The sequence below is a fragment of the Puma concolor genome, chromosome B4, assembly GCF_028749965.1.
Source record: "Puma concolor isolate L17-30 chromosome B4, mPumCon1.1.hap2, whole genome shotgun sequence".
In the NCBI taxonomy this organism is placed as follows: domain Eukaryota; kingdom Metazoa; phylum Chordata; class Mammalia; order Carnivora; family Felidae; genus Puma; species Puma concolor.
In genome coordinates this window covers 99,919,383-99,934,498 of record NC_141673.1, presented here as the reverse complement: position 1 = coordinate 99,934,498, position 15,116 = coordinate 99,919,383, and the positions used below count along the sequence as shown (strand labels likewise).

General features: G+C 43.5%; 1 long non-coding RNA gene across 2 annotated transcripts in view; it reads right to left on the bottom strand.

Annotated features, from left to right (window-relative positions):
- LOC147579341 (uncharacterized) overlaps positions 1–15,116 on the bottom strand; it is a 51,694-nt gene that overhangs the window by 32,075 nt on the left and 4,503 nt on the right. For both annotated transcript variants that reach the window (XR_015253820.1, XR_015253818.1), the window contains exon 2: positions 7,945–8,050. This is a non-coding gene — a long non-coding RNA (uncharacterized LOC147579341). The remainder of the gene's footprint in view (positions 1–7,944; positions 8,051–15,116) is intronic.

Sequence of the window (15,116 nt, the reverse complement as noted above, 5' to 3'; positions counted from 1 at the left end):
GTGTGGGGAATGTTCCACATAGAGGAAATAGTGTTCGCATTCTCTGGAGACTGAGGTTATTGTTATCATTTTTTTTTTTTTTTTTTTAGTTTCCCTGTTTTCTGTGTCCAGCCGTTTGTTCACCCATCTTGCGATCTCCTTTCCAAATATCTTGCGTAGGTATGTACACATAGATTTTCCGAGTTAGAAGTCATTATCCTGGGGGTGCCTGGCTGGCTTGGTCAGAAAAGCATATGACTGGTTTTTTTTTTGTTTTTTTTTTAAGTATTTATTTATTTATTTATTTTGATAGAAAGAGAGGGGAGGAGCAGAGAGAGAGGGAGAAAGAGAGAATCTCAAGAAGGCTCATGAACCGTGAGATCGTGACCCAAGCTGAAAGGGAAGAGTCGGATGCTTAACCAACTGAGCCACCCAGGGCCCCGGAAGAGCATGTGACTTTTGATCTTGGGCTCTTGAGTTGGACCCCCATATTGGGTGTAGAGATCACTTAAATAAAACCAAAAAAGGGGCGCCTGGGTGGCGCAGCTCGGTTAAGCGTCCGACTTCAGCCAGGTCACGATCTCGCGGTCCCGTGAGTTCGAGCCCCGCGTCGGGCTCTGGGCTGATGGCTCGGAGCCTGGAGCCTGTTTCCGATGCTGTGTCTCCCTCTCTCTCTGCCCCTCCCCCGTTCATGCTCTGTCTCTCTCTGTCCCAAAAATAAATAAACGTTGAAAAAAAAAAAATTTAAAAAAAAAAAAACCAAAAAAAAAAAAAAAAGGCATCAACTTGAATACATAAGAATCTGTTCTGTGACTAACGTCCCTCCTCAGCGCAAGCCTCTCATGTTAGTGATCTTAGGGAAAGACAGCCCTGCACTACTGTTTAGTTTTTAGGAGATGCAATGAAAATCATTTTCTGAATCCTGTATAAAGTTCAAGAACTGGCCACCGCTGGCAGAAGACGGAGCTCTAATTTCTTGGAACTGAAAATGTCTTTAGAAATCTCCTAATATGATCTCTTTAACTGAAACATGAGGAAACTGAGGGCCCAAGGTATAGAATCCTTTATGATACTCAAGACAAGCAGCCAGAGGAGACCTGAGAAGTTGAACAGGTTAAAATCTCACAAAAAATGCTGTGAGATTTACATGCTGGTATATTTCCCCAACAATTAGCCTCGTGTGATGTGTGGAAGATGGAGATGATTTTACATAAGGCATAAGGGAGTGACTGGGTGGTTCAGTCGGTAAGCGTCCGACTTTGGCTCAGGTCATGATCTCACAGTTCATGAGTTCGAGCCCCGCGTCGGGCCCTGTGCTGACAGCTTAGAGCCTGGAACCTGCTTCAAATTCTATGTCTCCCTCTTGCTCTGCTCCTCCCCCGCTCATGCTCTGTCTCTGTCTCTCTCTATCAAAAATAAGTGTTAAAGTTTTTTTAATTAAAAAAAAAGATTAAATGGATAATAAGTAAAAAACATCTAACATAGTTCATGTAAATGACTGTTGAGGTTGTCATTTGGTCAGTTGGATCAAGAGACAGGATTCTTTTTTTTAAGTTTATTTATTTATTTTGAGAGAGACAGACAACGAACGTGGGGGAGGGACAGAGAGAGAGGGAGAGAGAGACAATCCCAAGCAGGCTTCTCACTGTCAGCACAGGGCCCTATGTGGGGCTGCAAGATCATGACCTGAGCCGGAACCAGGAGTCAGATGTTTAACGCACTGAGCCACGCAGGCGCCCCATCAAGAGATCAAGAGATAAGATTTTTTTTTTTTAAGTTTATTTATTTTTGAGACAGAGAGAGACAGAGCATGAACGGGGGAGGGGCAGAGAGAGAGGGAGACACAGAATCGGAAGCAGGCTCCAGGCTCTGAGCCATCAGCCCAGAGCCCAACGCGGGGCTCGAACTCACGGACCGCAAGATCGTGACCTGAGCTGAAGTCGGACACTTAACAGACTGAGCCACCCAGGCGCCCCGAGATAGGATTTTTTTTAAAAAAATAAATGTTTATTCATTTTTGAGAGAGTGTGAGTGGGGGAGGGGCAGAGAGAGGGGGACAGAAAATCTGAACGGGCTCTGTACTGACAGCATTAAGCCTGACGCGGGCCTCAAATTCACGAACTGTGAGATCATGACCTGAGTTGAAGTCGGATGGGCAACCGACTGAGTCACCCAGGCGCCCCAAGAGATAGGATCGTTCAAGAGTTTCCCTCCGATTCCTTCATATTCTGATCAAACCCTACTCCAGACATCATTTGTCCCTTTCTCATAGGAAGGACAACTCTTTGGACACCAGACTGGGGGGACATCGGTACCCTTGAGTATGCAAAATCTTAGAGTCCTTATCACAGCCTGCTTTACACTCTAGTTGTTAATATTAACAATTACAATATTTTTTTAATGCTTACAAGGACAATCAGCGGGTTATCTGAATTCTGCTCGTCACTCAGTTTTCACAACAACCGTGAAAGGGAGGTGAATCTGTCCTTTCACAGATAAGGAAAATGAGACTTACAGAGGTTCTGTTACACGACCATGTGAGTGGCAGAGATGGCTAGTAGCAGTCAGAATCTGAACCCAGATCTTAAAGTTCATGTTCTTAACTGAAACACCAGATTTAAATAATACATATACCTGACATTGTTTCCCAACTATATTAAGTTCCTTGAAAGGAATCAATTTTGGGGCACCTGGGTGGCTCAGTCGGTTAAGCATTAGACTTTGGCCCAGGTCATGATCTCGGGGTTCGTGAGTTCAAGCCCCGCATCGGCTCTGTGCTGACAGCTTCAGAGCCTGGCACCTGCTTTGGATTCTGTGTCTCCCTCTCTCTCTGCCCCTTCCTGCTTGCACTCTGTCTCTCTCTTAAAAATAAACATTAAGGGGCGCCTGGGTGGCTCAGTCGGTTAAGCGGCCGACTTCAGCTCAGGTCACGATCTCACGGTCCGTGAGTTCGAGCCCCGCGTCGGGCTCTGGGCTGATGGCTCAGAGCCTGGAGCCTGCTTCTGATTCTGTGTCTCCCTCTCTCTCTGGCCCCTCCCCCGTTCATGCTCTGTCTCTCTCTGTCTCAAAAATAAATAAACGTTAAAAAAAATTTTTTTAGGGGCGCCTGGGTGGCGCAGTCGGTTAAGCGTCCAACTTCAGCCAGGTCACGATCTCGCGGTCCGTGAGTTCGAGCCCCGCGTCGGGCTCTGGGCTGATGGCTCGGAGCCTGGAGCCTGTTTCCGATTCTGTGTCTCCCTCTCTCTGCCCCTCCCCCGTTCATGCTCTGTCTCTCTCTGTCCCAAAAATAAATAAACATTGAAAAAAAAAATTAAAAAAAAATTTTTTTTAAATAAACATTAAAAAAATTAAAAAGCAAAGGAATCAATATTTCTGTTCGCCTCAGTATGTCCATAACGTTTAGCACAATACCTTGAACAAAGCAAATAATAAATCATGGGCAATATCTATTAATCCTTTGGAGGTTGTTATATTTGTGCAAAGAAGTACAGATCCAGGTATATGAATTCAGATTTCATGAGGGATGCATTTGAACGTCATCAGAATAGACCACTACAAAATATGCCACTTTGGCCTAAGAATTATTTTGAGCTGACGGCCGTTCAGAAACAGCTGATGCAGAGCGCCTGGGTGGCTCAGTTGGTTAAGTGTCCCAGTCTTGATTTTGGCTCAGGTCATGATCTCATGTTTGTCAGGTTGAGCCCTGAGTCGGGCTCTGCATTGGCAGCATGAAGCCTGCTTGGAATCTCTCAATCTCAATCTCAATCTCTCTCTCTCCCTCCGTCTCTCAGTAAACAAACTTAAAATAAAAAAAGGAAAGAAACAGCAGATGCCAGAAAAGCTCTCTATCCTTCCCCTCTCCCTATCTGCCTAAAATTAGGGCATCAATTTCCCTTTGTGAGGTGTCTTCCTCCCCTCTCCCACACCAGGAAAAGGACAATAGACTTTTAATCACTGGACACCGTAAGAGGCGTACAGCACCGAGATGGGTCTGCACAAACAAACCTGACTAAAGTAACCCTTATTCGCCATTAGTTTCCCCATATGTTTACCTTCTCACAATTTACCACTCCTAGAAACCTCAAGCCCTTTTTTTCCTTTGTTTTATCCTTTCTTCACAAATTAATCGCCCTTTGGGGCATCTGGGTGGCTCCGTCGGTGAAGCATCCGACTTCCTCTCAGGTCTTGATCTCACTGTTTCTGAGTTCGAGCCCCGCGTCGGGCTCTGTGCTGACAGCTTGGAGCCTGGAGCCTGCTTCCGATTCTGTGTCTCCCTCTCTCTCTGCCCCGCCCCCCCACACTCTCTCTCTCAAAAATAAATAAAACATTAAAAAAACCCACAAAAACAACCCCCCCCCCCCCCCCCCCCCCCCAGTTAACTGCCCTTTGTTAAAATGATATACAAACTCACAGGTCTAACTGCTTTGAGGAATTTTCAATTCTTTCTGCGAGCCCCGTCCCCCGTATGCACCTGAAAAAAACATTTTCTGCTGTTAATCTGTCTTCGGTTAGTCTATCCACAGGCCCCAGTGACAGAACTTAATAGAGTACATGTTTAAAAGTTCCTGGGGCGCCTGGGTGGCGCAGTCGGTTAAGCGTCCGACTTCAGCCAGGTCACGATCTCGCGGTCCGTGAGTTCGAGCCCCTGCGTCGGGCTCTGGCTGATGGCTCAGAGCCTGGAGCCTGTTTCCGATTCTGTGTCTCCCTCTCTCTCTGCCCCTCGCACCATTCATGCTCTGTCTCTCTCTGTCCCAAAAATAAATAAACGTTGAAAAAAAAATTAAAAAAAAAAAAGTTCAAAATGAGACTACCTTGGTGATAGATAGTAAAACAATCACCTTTGCCAAGACTCTCAAGCTGTTAGGCTACAGAAGCCATAGGCGCTTAGGGCCACTGTTGTTGCTTTCTCTACTTGAGTTATCATTGCAAATCGTTCTCGGTACAAAAATGAAAGAACCATGAGTAATCACGTGACATCATAGTCGGTGGCTCAAAAACTTAAACTTCTCTTTTTTTTAAGCACTTTTTAAAATGTTTTTTTATTTATTTTGAGACAGAGAGAGACAGAGCATGAGCAGGGTAGGGGCAGAGAGAGAGGGAGACACAGAATCTGAAACAGGCTCCAGGCTCCGAGCTGTCAGCATAGAGCCCGACGTGGGGCTGGAACTCACAGACTGTGAGATCGTGACCTGAGCTGAAGTCGGATGCTTAACCTGCTGAGCCACCCAGGTGCCCCAAAACTTCTCTTTACTTACAGTTTAAACCTTTTGGGAAAATGGTTGAATGTAGCATAAAGTGGAGCATTACTAAAGCTAAACACACCTAGATACTTCTTAGGGGCAACACTTTCAAATGTCCCACGAATAGTCTTGATGCTAGAATCCACCAGTTTGGTTTATGTGCAGAAAGCTCATTTATGGTCGAATAATCGATTTCTAACCCTAACCATCGTCTTGTAAATATATGATGTTGCTGTCAGTTTAGCGTAAATGTATTGCGACAAACAAAAAACATCAAACGTGTGTATTCAATTGATCATAGATCATCTTTCTATGGGAATTATAGCTTATCTTTAGTTAACAAGTGTCCATAGGAGAAATGTATGTTTTCTCTGTGTGTGTGTGTGTGTGTTAATGGATGTGCACACAGATGGTTGGAAAGGCAGAAAGAAAAAATTTGAAAGATAGAAAAAGGCAACTATAAAATTACAAGGCTTAGATAAGAAGTCATCAAAAGCACAGGTTTTTAACCATTTTATCGCCACATTATGAATGAGGTGACATTTTCACATGCCATCCCTACCCTGACTTATCTCTATAAAGGGACCCAGGAATATGCCCAATTCTGGCATTAGACATTAATGTACCCACTTAAGAAAATACAGGGGCAGGGGCACCTGGGTGGCTCAGTCAGTTAAGCATCTGACTCTGGTTTTGGCTCAGGTCATGATCTCACGGTTTTGTGAGTTTGAGCCCTGCCTTGGGCTCTGCATGGGCAGCACGGAGCCTGCTTGGGATTCTCTCTTTCTCCTGCTCTCTCTCTGTCCCTCCCCCCACCTGCACTGTCTCTGTCTCTCCCAAACTAAATAAATAAACTTAAAAAAAAAAAAAAGAGAAAAAGAAAACGCAGGGGCAAAAAAGCAAAAAAAAAAAAAAAAAAAAAAAAAGAGAGAAAGAGAAAGAAAAAAGAAAATACAAGAGTGCCTAGCTGGCTCAGCTGTAGAGTATGTGACTCTTGAACTTGGGGTTTTGAATTAGAGCCCCATGTTGGATGTAGGGATTACTTTAAAAAATAAAATAAAATCATAAAGAAGAAGGAAAAGAAAATAGAGACAACTTCTATGGATAGCAATTTTGCTATAGTTACTGAAATACCAAACATACGTGTATTTTGACCTACCAGTGACACTTTTTTTTTTTTTTAAGTTTATTTATTTTTGAGACAGAGAGAGACAGAGCATGAACGGGGCGGGGGGGGGGGGGCAGAGAGAGGGAGACACAGAATCTGACCGCGAGTTCGTGACCTGGCTGAAGCCGGATGCTTAACCGACTGCGCCACCCAGGCGCCCCGGGAGACACAGAATCTGAAACAGGCTCCAGGCTCCGAGCTGTCAGCACAGAGCCCGATGCGGGGCTCGAACTCACAGACCGTGAGATCATGATCTGAGCCGAAGTCGGACGCTTAACCGACCAAGCCACCCAGGCGCCCCTACCAGTGACACTTTAAGGAACTTCTTTTACAGTTATGATTGCATCTGTGTGCACTGATACACGTTTAAGGATATTGTGATTATACAATGGTACAAATAACAAAAATGTTCATCAGTATGTCTGTATTGTATAATAACAAAATGTCCATTCAATATCTCTACACAAGGGAATACTGTGCAATTGTTAAAAAAGAATATGGCAGCTCTACATATTCTCTTACAGGATAATCGCTAAAGTCTATTCTTATGTCAAAAAGCTTGGAGGTGGGGCGCCTGGGTCACTGGCTCAGTCAGTTAAGCGTCTGATCTCGTCTGGGGTCATGATCTCACGGTTTTGGGGTCCGAGCCCCGCGTCAGGCTCTGTGATGACAGCTAGGAGCCTGGAGTCTGCTTTGGATTTTGTGTCTCCTTCTCTCTCTGTCCCTCCCCCACTCATGCTCTGTCTCTGTCTCTCAAAAAAATAAATAAACGTTAAGAAAGAAAAAGCTTGGGGGCCCTTACGTTTTCTCTCTTTTTCTTATATCCTACATCCGTTATGTCAGTAAATCTGGTTGGCTTTAGCTTCAAAAGATATTCAGGGGCACCCGGCTGGCTCAGTCAGCAGAGAAAATGACTGTTGACCTTGAAGTCATAAGTTGAAGCCCCACATTTGGGTGTAGAGCTTACTTTTAAAAAAGTACACGCACACGCACACACACACACACACACACTTTTTAATATCTGTATCTTCAGTATCTGACCACTTCGCATCATTTCTACTGTTATCACTCTGGTCTATTGCAAATACCTCCTAACGGATCAATCAGCTTCCATCCTTGTCTCCCATGCCTATTCTCTGAAAAAATTTTAAAAGATTTATTTATTTTCGAAAGAGAGAGACAGAGTGTGAGCAGGGGAGGGGCAGAGAGAGAGGGAGACACAGAATCCGAAGCAGGCTCCAGGCCGTCCGCACAGAGCCCCACGTGGGGGGTTGAACTCACAAATCGTGGGATCATGACTTGAGCCGAAGTCGGATGCTCAACCAACTGAGCCACCCAAGCTCCCCTCTCATGCCTATTCTTAACACAAACAGCCAGGGTGATCCTGTTAAAAAGGTAAATCAGATCACATTACTCCTCTACTCAAATTCTCCCAATATTTCTCCGTCAGAGTAAAAGCCAGAGTCAGATCTAATAATCTTTATTCCATTCCTCCCTCCCTCCTCCTCCCTCCCCGGCGCTCTCACACTTCTTTATCCCTCGTCTCCCGTTCCTCACCTCTGGTCTCCTTCTGGTCCACACACACTATGCTTGCTGTTCCTGTAGGGGAGGAAAGTGTTCCCTTTGACCCTCGTAGGGTCTCTGGCTGGGTCTGAAAGCCAAACTGACAAAGACAGAGTAACAAAGGAAAAGCATATAAATGTTCTGAATATAATTTTTTTTTAATTTTTTTTTTAACGTTTATTTATTTTTGGGACAGAGAGAGACAGAGCATGAACGGGGGAGGGGCAGAGAGAGAGGGAGACACAGAATCGGAAACAGGCTCCAGGCTCTGAGCCATCAGCCCAGAGCCCGACGCGGGGCTCGAACTCCCGGACCGCGAGATCGTGACCTGGCTGAAGTCGGACGCTTAACCGACTGCGCCACCCAGGCGCCCCAATTTTGATTATATATATATATATATATATATATATATATATATATATATTATAAATGTTCATATATATTATAAATGTCCTGATATAATTTTGACAAGGGAGCCTTCATAAGGAAACGAAGACCCAAAGGAATGGTTCCACCTGAGGATTTTTATGCCAGGTGGGATGACAAGCTGACGGTCGAGGAGAAATATGATATGTCTGAGAGTATGATGTAATTTTAGTAAACCGGAGGGAACTCAGTAAGTCCTGTTCAGATTCCTCACAGCATCCCTTTGTCTTTGGAGATAGGGATGTTCCTTTCCTTCAGGTATAGGGACGGTGCCTCTGCCATGAGGCTTTTAAGACCTATTTCTAGGAAGAAGGCTCAGGAGAAGGTCAGAATGACATTCTTGTTTCTCTGGTTCTAACTCCTTCAGCTGAAAATAATCAATATGGCAAGGCGCCGTATTCTGGGGTAGTGCGCCCTGAACCCCATCGTTCTTCTAACACACTGGCGCATAATCCTTGTGCCTGGAGCCGATATACGCATGACTGCCTCTGTCACTCCCTCCGGATCCCTTCTTAATGGCCATCTTGTCTATGAGGTATTCCCTCACAACTCTCCTTACATTCTAAGCCCCGCCCCCTAATTTTCCCAACCCCTTTCCATGAAAAATGTTTTCTCCGTTGCCCTAGTCATCATATGACATTCTACAGATTGTGGATTTTCCTCATTTGTTGATCGCTCTTCTCCCCCACGACAATGCAAGTTCCACGAGGGTAAGAATTTTTGTCCATTTTGTCTACCAATGGATGTCCGTGACAGAAGCAAATGGCTGTGAGTGGCTGTCTCATAGTAGGCCCTCAAACTATTTTTGGTGCATACTGAATATGTGGATAAATTAGATGTCAGTATGAACTAAAGAGAGCCGTCAAGGATAATTCTAAGGCGTGTTGCCCAGATAGGTGGGATTGCCATTTTCTCAGCTGGGGAAGGCTAAGCCGAGCAGATTTGCTGAAATTATTGGTCGTCTGTCACACACGCCTCTAGAATGCAGTCAGGAAGGAGACTCAGGGGCGCCTCGGTTGGCTAAGCATTTGACTTCGGCTCAGGTCATGATCTCACAGTTCATGAATTCCAACCCCGCGTTGGGTTCTCTGCTGTCAGCGTAGAGCCTACTTCAGATCCCCTGTCCTCCTCTCTCTTTGCCTCTCCCTCGCTGGCGCTCTTTCTTTCAAAAATAAATAAAACTTAAAAAAAAAAAAGAAGGAAACTCAGGCAGAGTGCTCTGCCAGGGAGATCTATCTCCCCTGGTTCTGGTAACTCTAACAATTTCTTTACTCAGATTTATAGATGTCAAAAAAAATTACCCCAATGTTAGAAATGTGTCCTTTCAGTGTGGGACTAGGTTTGCGCCTTTGATTGATTTCCTCTTGACTGGGCTACTTTACAGCTCAAGAGGCACAGATTGACTCAAAGATGCAAATGCTCCCTGTCTGGGTGGTGGAAAAGATAATCCTTTTTTTTTTTTTTTTTTTTTAAGGTTTTATTTATTGAAGTAATCTCTATACCCAATATGGGACTCGAACTCATGACCCCCGAGATCAAGAGTCACTCACTCCACTGACTGAGCCAGCCAGGTGCTCCTAGAAAAGATAATCAATCCTTAAGGTTACGGTTGGCGGTTCAGAAGGACATCAACCAGTTTTGTATCCAACCCAGCAATCTTTTCTAGCATTCCTGTATTAAATTGACTGTAAACATCGAGCATCTCAAATGCACTTTGAGCTGATTTTAATGTCTCACTGGTTCTCTCGTTACTTAACAAGTTACATAAAACGTTTGACACGTGTTCATTTTATATTTGCATGAGAGTTATGATTCTACCTTTTTGAAAATTATCCTTTAGGGGCGCCTGGGTGGCTCAGTCGGTTAAGCGGCCGACTTCGGCTCAGGTCATGATCTCGCGGTCCGTGAGTTCGAGCCCCGCGTCGGGCTCTGTGCTGACAGCTCAGAGCCTGGAGCCTGTTTCAGATTCTTTGTCTCCCTCTCTCTGACCCTCCCCCGTTCATGCTTTGTCTCTCTGTATCTCAAAAATAAATAAATAAAACGTTAAAAAAAAATTAAAAAAAAAAAAAGAAAATTATCCTTTACTATCATTTTCACAGACCGGCAAAGCCACCACTCAAAATGATTCCTGGGCACTTTATTCACTGATTAGCCCAAGCACGTGATACAATAGATTCTCTTGCTGTTAGCAGACAAAGAGGTAATGAAGTTGGCAGTTGGCTGGACTTTAGGCAGCAGAAAAGGTCTACTGTTAGCCACCGCATTTGACATACTGGTTAGTGGGTGTTAGTTCTCTACTGCTGCTGTAACAATTTACCACAACTTAGTGGTTTAAAGCAACACAAATTCATTACCTCCCAGTTCTATAGAACAAAGTGTGATATGCGTCTCACTGGGTGAAAACGGAGGTGTCATAGGGCTGTCTTTTCTGGAGGCTGTGGAAGAAGATCCATTGCCTTGTTTTTTCCCCAACTTCTAGAGGCTTCCTGCATTGCTCAGTTCACGGTCCCCCTTCCATCTTCAGAGCCAGCAACGGCAGGATGAGTCCTCTCTGTCTGTTCTGCCTGTCTCTTCTACCTCCCGCTTACGCGTTTAAAGACCCTTGTTATTTGGCTCATTCAGATAATAGAGAACATTCAGATAATAGAGAATGATCTCCTTATTGTTAGGTCAACTGATTAGCAAGTGTAATTCCATCTGCAACTTTAATGTCCTTTTGCCATAGCATAACACATTCACAGGTGTCACGGACGAGGACATCTCTGGGATCATTATCTGCTTACCATTGGGAGAAGGGAGAAAACAATTTAGGGAAATAATACATACATCTCTCGTCTTTATTTTTTTGCTGAGACATGTCCCCAGTATCTTTGTGGATCAGAGCTGTATCCCTGGTTAACAAAGGCAAAGCGGGTCTTCCACCGTATGTATTTACAGTAGCAAATGCCAAGTATCTTCATGCAAACATTTATGTGTGTTAAGCATTTTATTTATTTATAACATACATGTATTTTAATTTAAATCTTAGTTAACATACAGTGCAATAATGGTTTCAGGAGTAGAATTCAGTGATTCATCACTTATATACGACACGCTAAGCATTTTATTTATTTATTTATTTATTTATTTATTTATTTATTTATTTAACGTTTATTCATTTTTGAGAGACAGAGCATGAGCAGAGAAGGGGCAGAGAGAGGAAGACAGAATCTGAAATAGGCTCCAGGCTCTGAGCTGTCAGCACAGAGCCCGACGCGGGGCTCGAACTCACAAACCTTGAGATCCTCACCTGAGGTGAAGTCGGACGCTGAACCCACTGAGCCACCCAGGCGCCCCACGCTAAGTGTTTTAAATAGATCTTTTGCACTTCTTTATTTTTGTGTAAAAGATGTGATGAAGTCAGACAGACCTGAATTTAAATTCCATATACATATACATATATATACTTTTTTTTAACATTTATTTATTTTTTGAGAGACAGAGACAGAGCCTGAGCAGAGGAGGTGCAGAGAGAGGGAGACACAGAATTGGAAGCAGGCTCCAGGCTCTGAGCTGTCAGCCCAGAGCCCGCCGACGCGGGGCTTGAACCCACAAACTGTGAGATCGTGACCTGAGCTGAAGTTGGTCGCTTAACCAACTGAGCCACCCAGGCGCCCCTGAATTTAAATTCTAACTCTATTACCTACCATCTTCATGAACATTGAGCAATTTTCCTCACCTTCCTGAGCATTAATTTCCTCACCTGTCAGTTAAAGATTAATAGGAGGTAGCAAAAAAAGGTTTTTGAGAGGGTTGGACAAAGCCATGAACAGAGGCTCTAGAGTATATTTTATTTTATTTTATTTATTACTTTTTTTTAATCCCCTGCCCCTTCTAAGTATATTTTAAATCACTTTTTCCTTTTAGACTTCTTCCCAGGGGGATTAGCTCTCTTGGCCTAGGGCACATAGCCCCAAAAGGAAATAAATCTAGTGCTTATTGTCAACATGGATTTGTACCCAAATCCTAGAAAAGTAGACCAAAAGGCACACTGGAGGCCCCAAAGGAAGTAATTTTTTTTAAGTAATCTCTACACCCAACTTGGGGCTCTAACTCACAACCCTGAGATCAAGAGTCACAAGCTCTTCTGACTGAGCAGCCAGGCAGCCCCCCAAGGAGGTAAATCTTGTACATAGGGAAGGGAATACTGTTTTCATATAAAATGTTAGTAATAAAGGGGATCAGAATATGCCACCACAAAATATACCACATTGGCATAAAGATTATTTGGAGCTGAAGGCAATTGAGAATTAACAGATGCCCTACAAGTTTTCCGCCTAAGATCCCTTCTGCACCCAAATTTATCATTCCCGAAAGCCCAAACCCTCTTTCATTTATTTATTACAAAATTTTTTTTAATGTTTATTTATTTTTGAGAGAGGGAGAGACAGAGCGTGAGCTGGGGAGGGGCAGAGAGAGAGGGAGACAGAGGATCCAAAGCGTGCTCTGTGCTAACAGCAGAGAGCCCGATGCGGGGCTCAAACCCATGAACCAACCGGGAGATCATGACCTGAGCTGAAGTCAGGTAAGTTCTTAACTGACTGAGCCACCCAGGCACCCCTCTTTCATTTAAGAAAGGTATAGAAACTCCTGAGTCTAACAGCTCCTTTGAGTTTTACTTCTTTTCTGTGAACTCTCATACAAATAAATATTAATAAAACTTTGTGCCTTTCCTCCTGTTTATCTTTTGTTGGTTTAATTCATGGACCCCCATTAAGAGAGTAAACATTTTTCCTCCTCAACAGTAAATTCATTAAAGTCATTAGCATATAAACTCAATAACTCAGTTGTGAGTTAATAAAGATGTGATGTATGCTGAATAAAAAAAGCAGTGATTTAGATGCATCTGATGATGGCAAAAATATGCTGGAAACTAATAATAATAGATCATACTCTGTGTCTGACATCATATGAAATAATTTATAAATGTTGCATTCATTTCCAGCAACCACTGGCTGCTATCTCCATTTTACAAAAAGAAAGTCAAGGCCGAGAGAAGGTACAATATTTGAGCTCAACTGCACGCTAATCATCTAAACTGGTGACTTTTATGTTATTGCCCACTCTATGCTACTCAAGGATGTGGGTGGGGGTGTATCCATTTCTTCTGATGGAAATGCTGGACGGAATACTGAGCAGAACCAATCAATATGGTAATTTTAAATTTGTACTCTAAAGAAAGGAAGTAGGGTGGGTGTACTAGAGGAAAAAGTTTTCTTTAACCCTTTTAGGGGCCCTTGGCTGAGCCTAAAAATGAAATCGACAAAGACAGATTAACAGGAGAAGAGCATACAAGTTGTTTCAAAATGATCAGAGGGGGCTCCTGGGTGGTGGCTCAGTCGGTTGAATGCCTGACTTCAGCTCAGGTCATGATCTCACAGTTCATGGGTTCGAGCTCCATGTCGGGCTTTGGGCTGACAGCCTGGAGGAGGCTGCTTCGGGTTCTGTGTCTTCTTCTCTCTCTGCCCCTCCCCAACTTGCACTCTTTCTGTCTCCCCAAAATAAACATTTAAAAAATTAAAAAAAAAAAAAAGATTAAAAAAGACAATTTAGGTGATACAAACAGACTTTATTTAACACTTTGCGAAGTGGACAGAGAACTGCAAAATGGGGGCAGAAGGCAGCAAGATTTTAGAGGATAAAGAATGAAAGAACAAGGAAGTAAGTATAGAGCCGAGAGTTGGTTTGGTGTTTGGGGATTGGCTGATTGGACATCCTGAGTTTTTGGCCTAGTGAAGCATTTACAGGGACATGAAATTTACCTAAATTTCAATCTGCTGACCCAACATCCCGGGCAGAAGAGACTCCATCTTGCCTAGAGATTTCTTTCAACAAAATTTATTTCTTTAATATAATTTCGATGTGACACGGGAGCCTTCATCAGAAAATGAAGATCTAAGGAAATAGAACTGTGTCTTTATGCTAGATGTGATCAAGAGTGAACAGTTGTAGAGGAATAGCATAAGGAGTGTGAGGTAATTGTTATAACTTGGGAGAAATTAAAAAAAAAAATTTTTTTTAATGTTTTATTTATTTTTGAGACAGAGAGAGAGAGAGACAGAGCATGAGCAGGGGAGGGGCAGAGAGAGAGGGAGACACAGAATCGGAAACAGGCTCCAGGCTCTGAGCTGTCAGCACAGAGCCCGAGGCCGGGCTCGAGCTCACGAACGAACGTGAGATCATGACCTGAGCCGAAGTCGGATGCTCAACCGACTGAGCCACCCAGGGGTCCCCAACTTGGGAGAAATTTAACAAGGCTTGTTCTTGGTGTCCTTTGTCCTCAGATAAGGATGCTCCTTTTGGCCCAGGGCACCTCTCACATGAGGGTTTTACCACCTGTTTTAGAGAAGGAAGAGGGAAGGAGGAGTTTAGAATGACTTTCCCGCTTCCTCCATTTTTCTCAAACTCCTTCCGTTTGAAAACTCAGTGTATCAAGGTGCAATATTTTGGGGCAGTGTGGGTACTGGTGGTGAGGAATAAGAGATATTTTTATCTTTTAATTTCGTATATTTTTTTTCAGTTGGGAGAAGGGCAACCATCTAGGAAATTAATTCAGTTAACCAATATTTATCGGACATCTTCTTTTTGGTAGGGATTATGAAATGTCCCTCTTCTACATTCAACTTTCAGTCTCCAGTTTTCTCCAATTAAAGCTGAGGAGCTTGGGTAATTTTATTTTATTTATTTATTTATTTAATTTT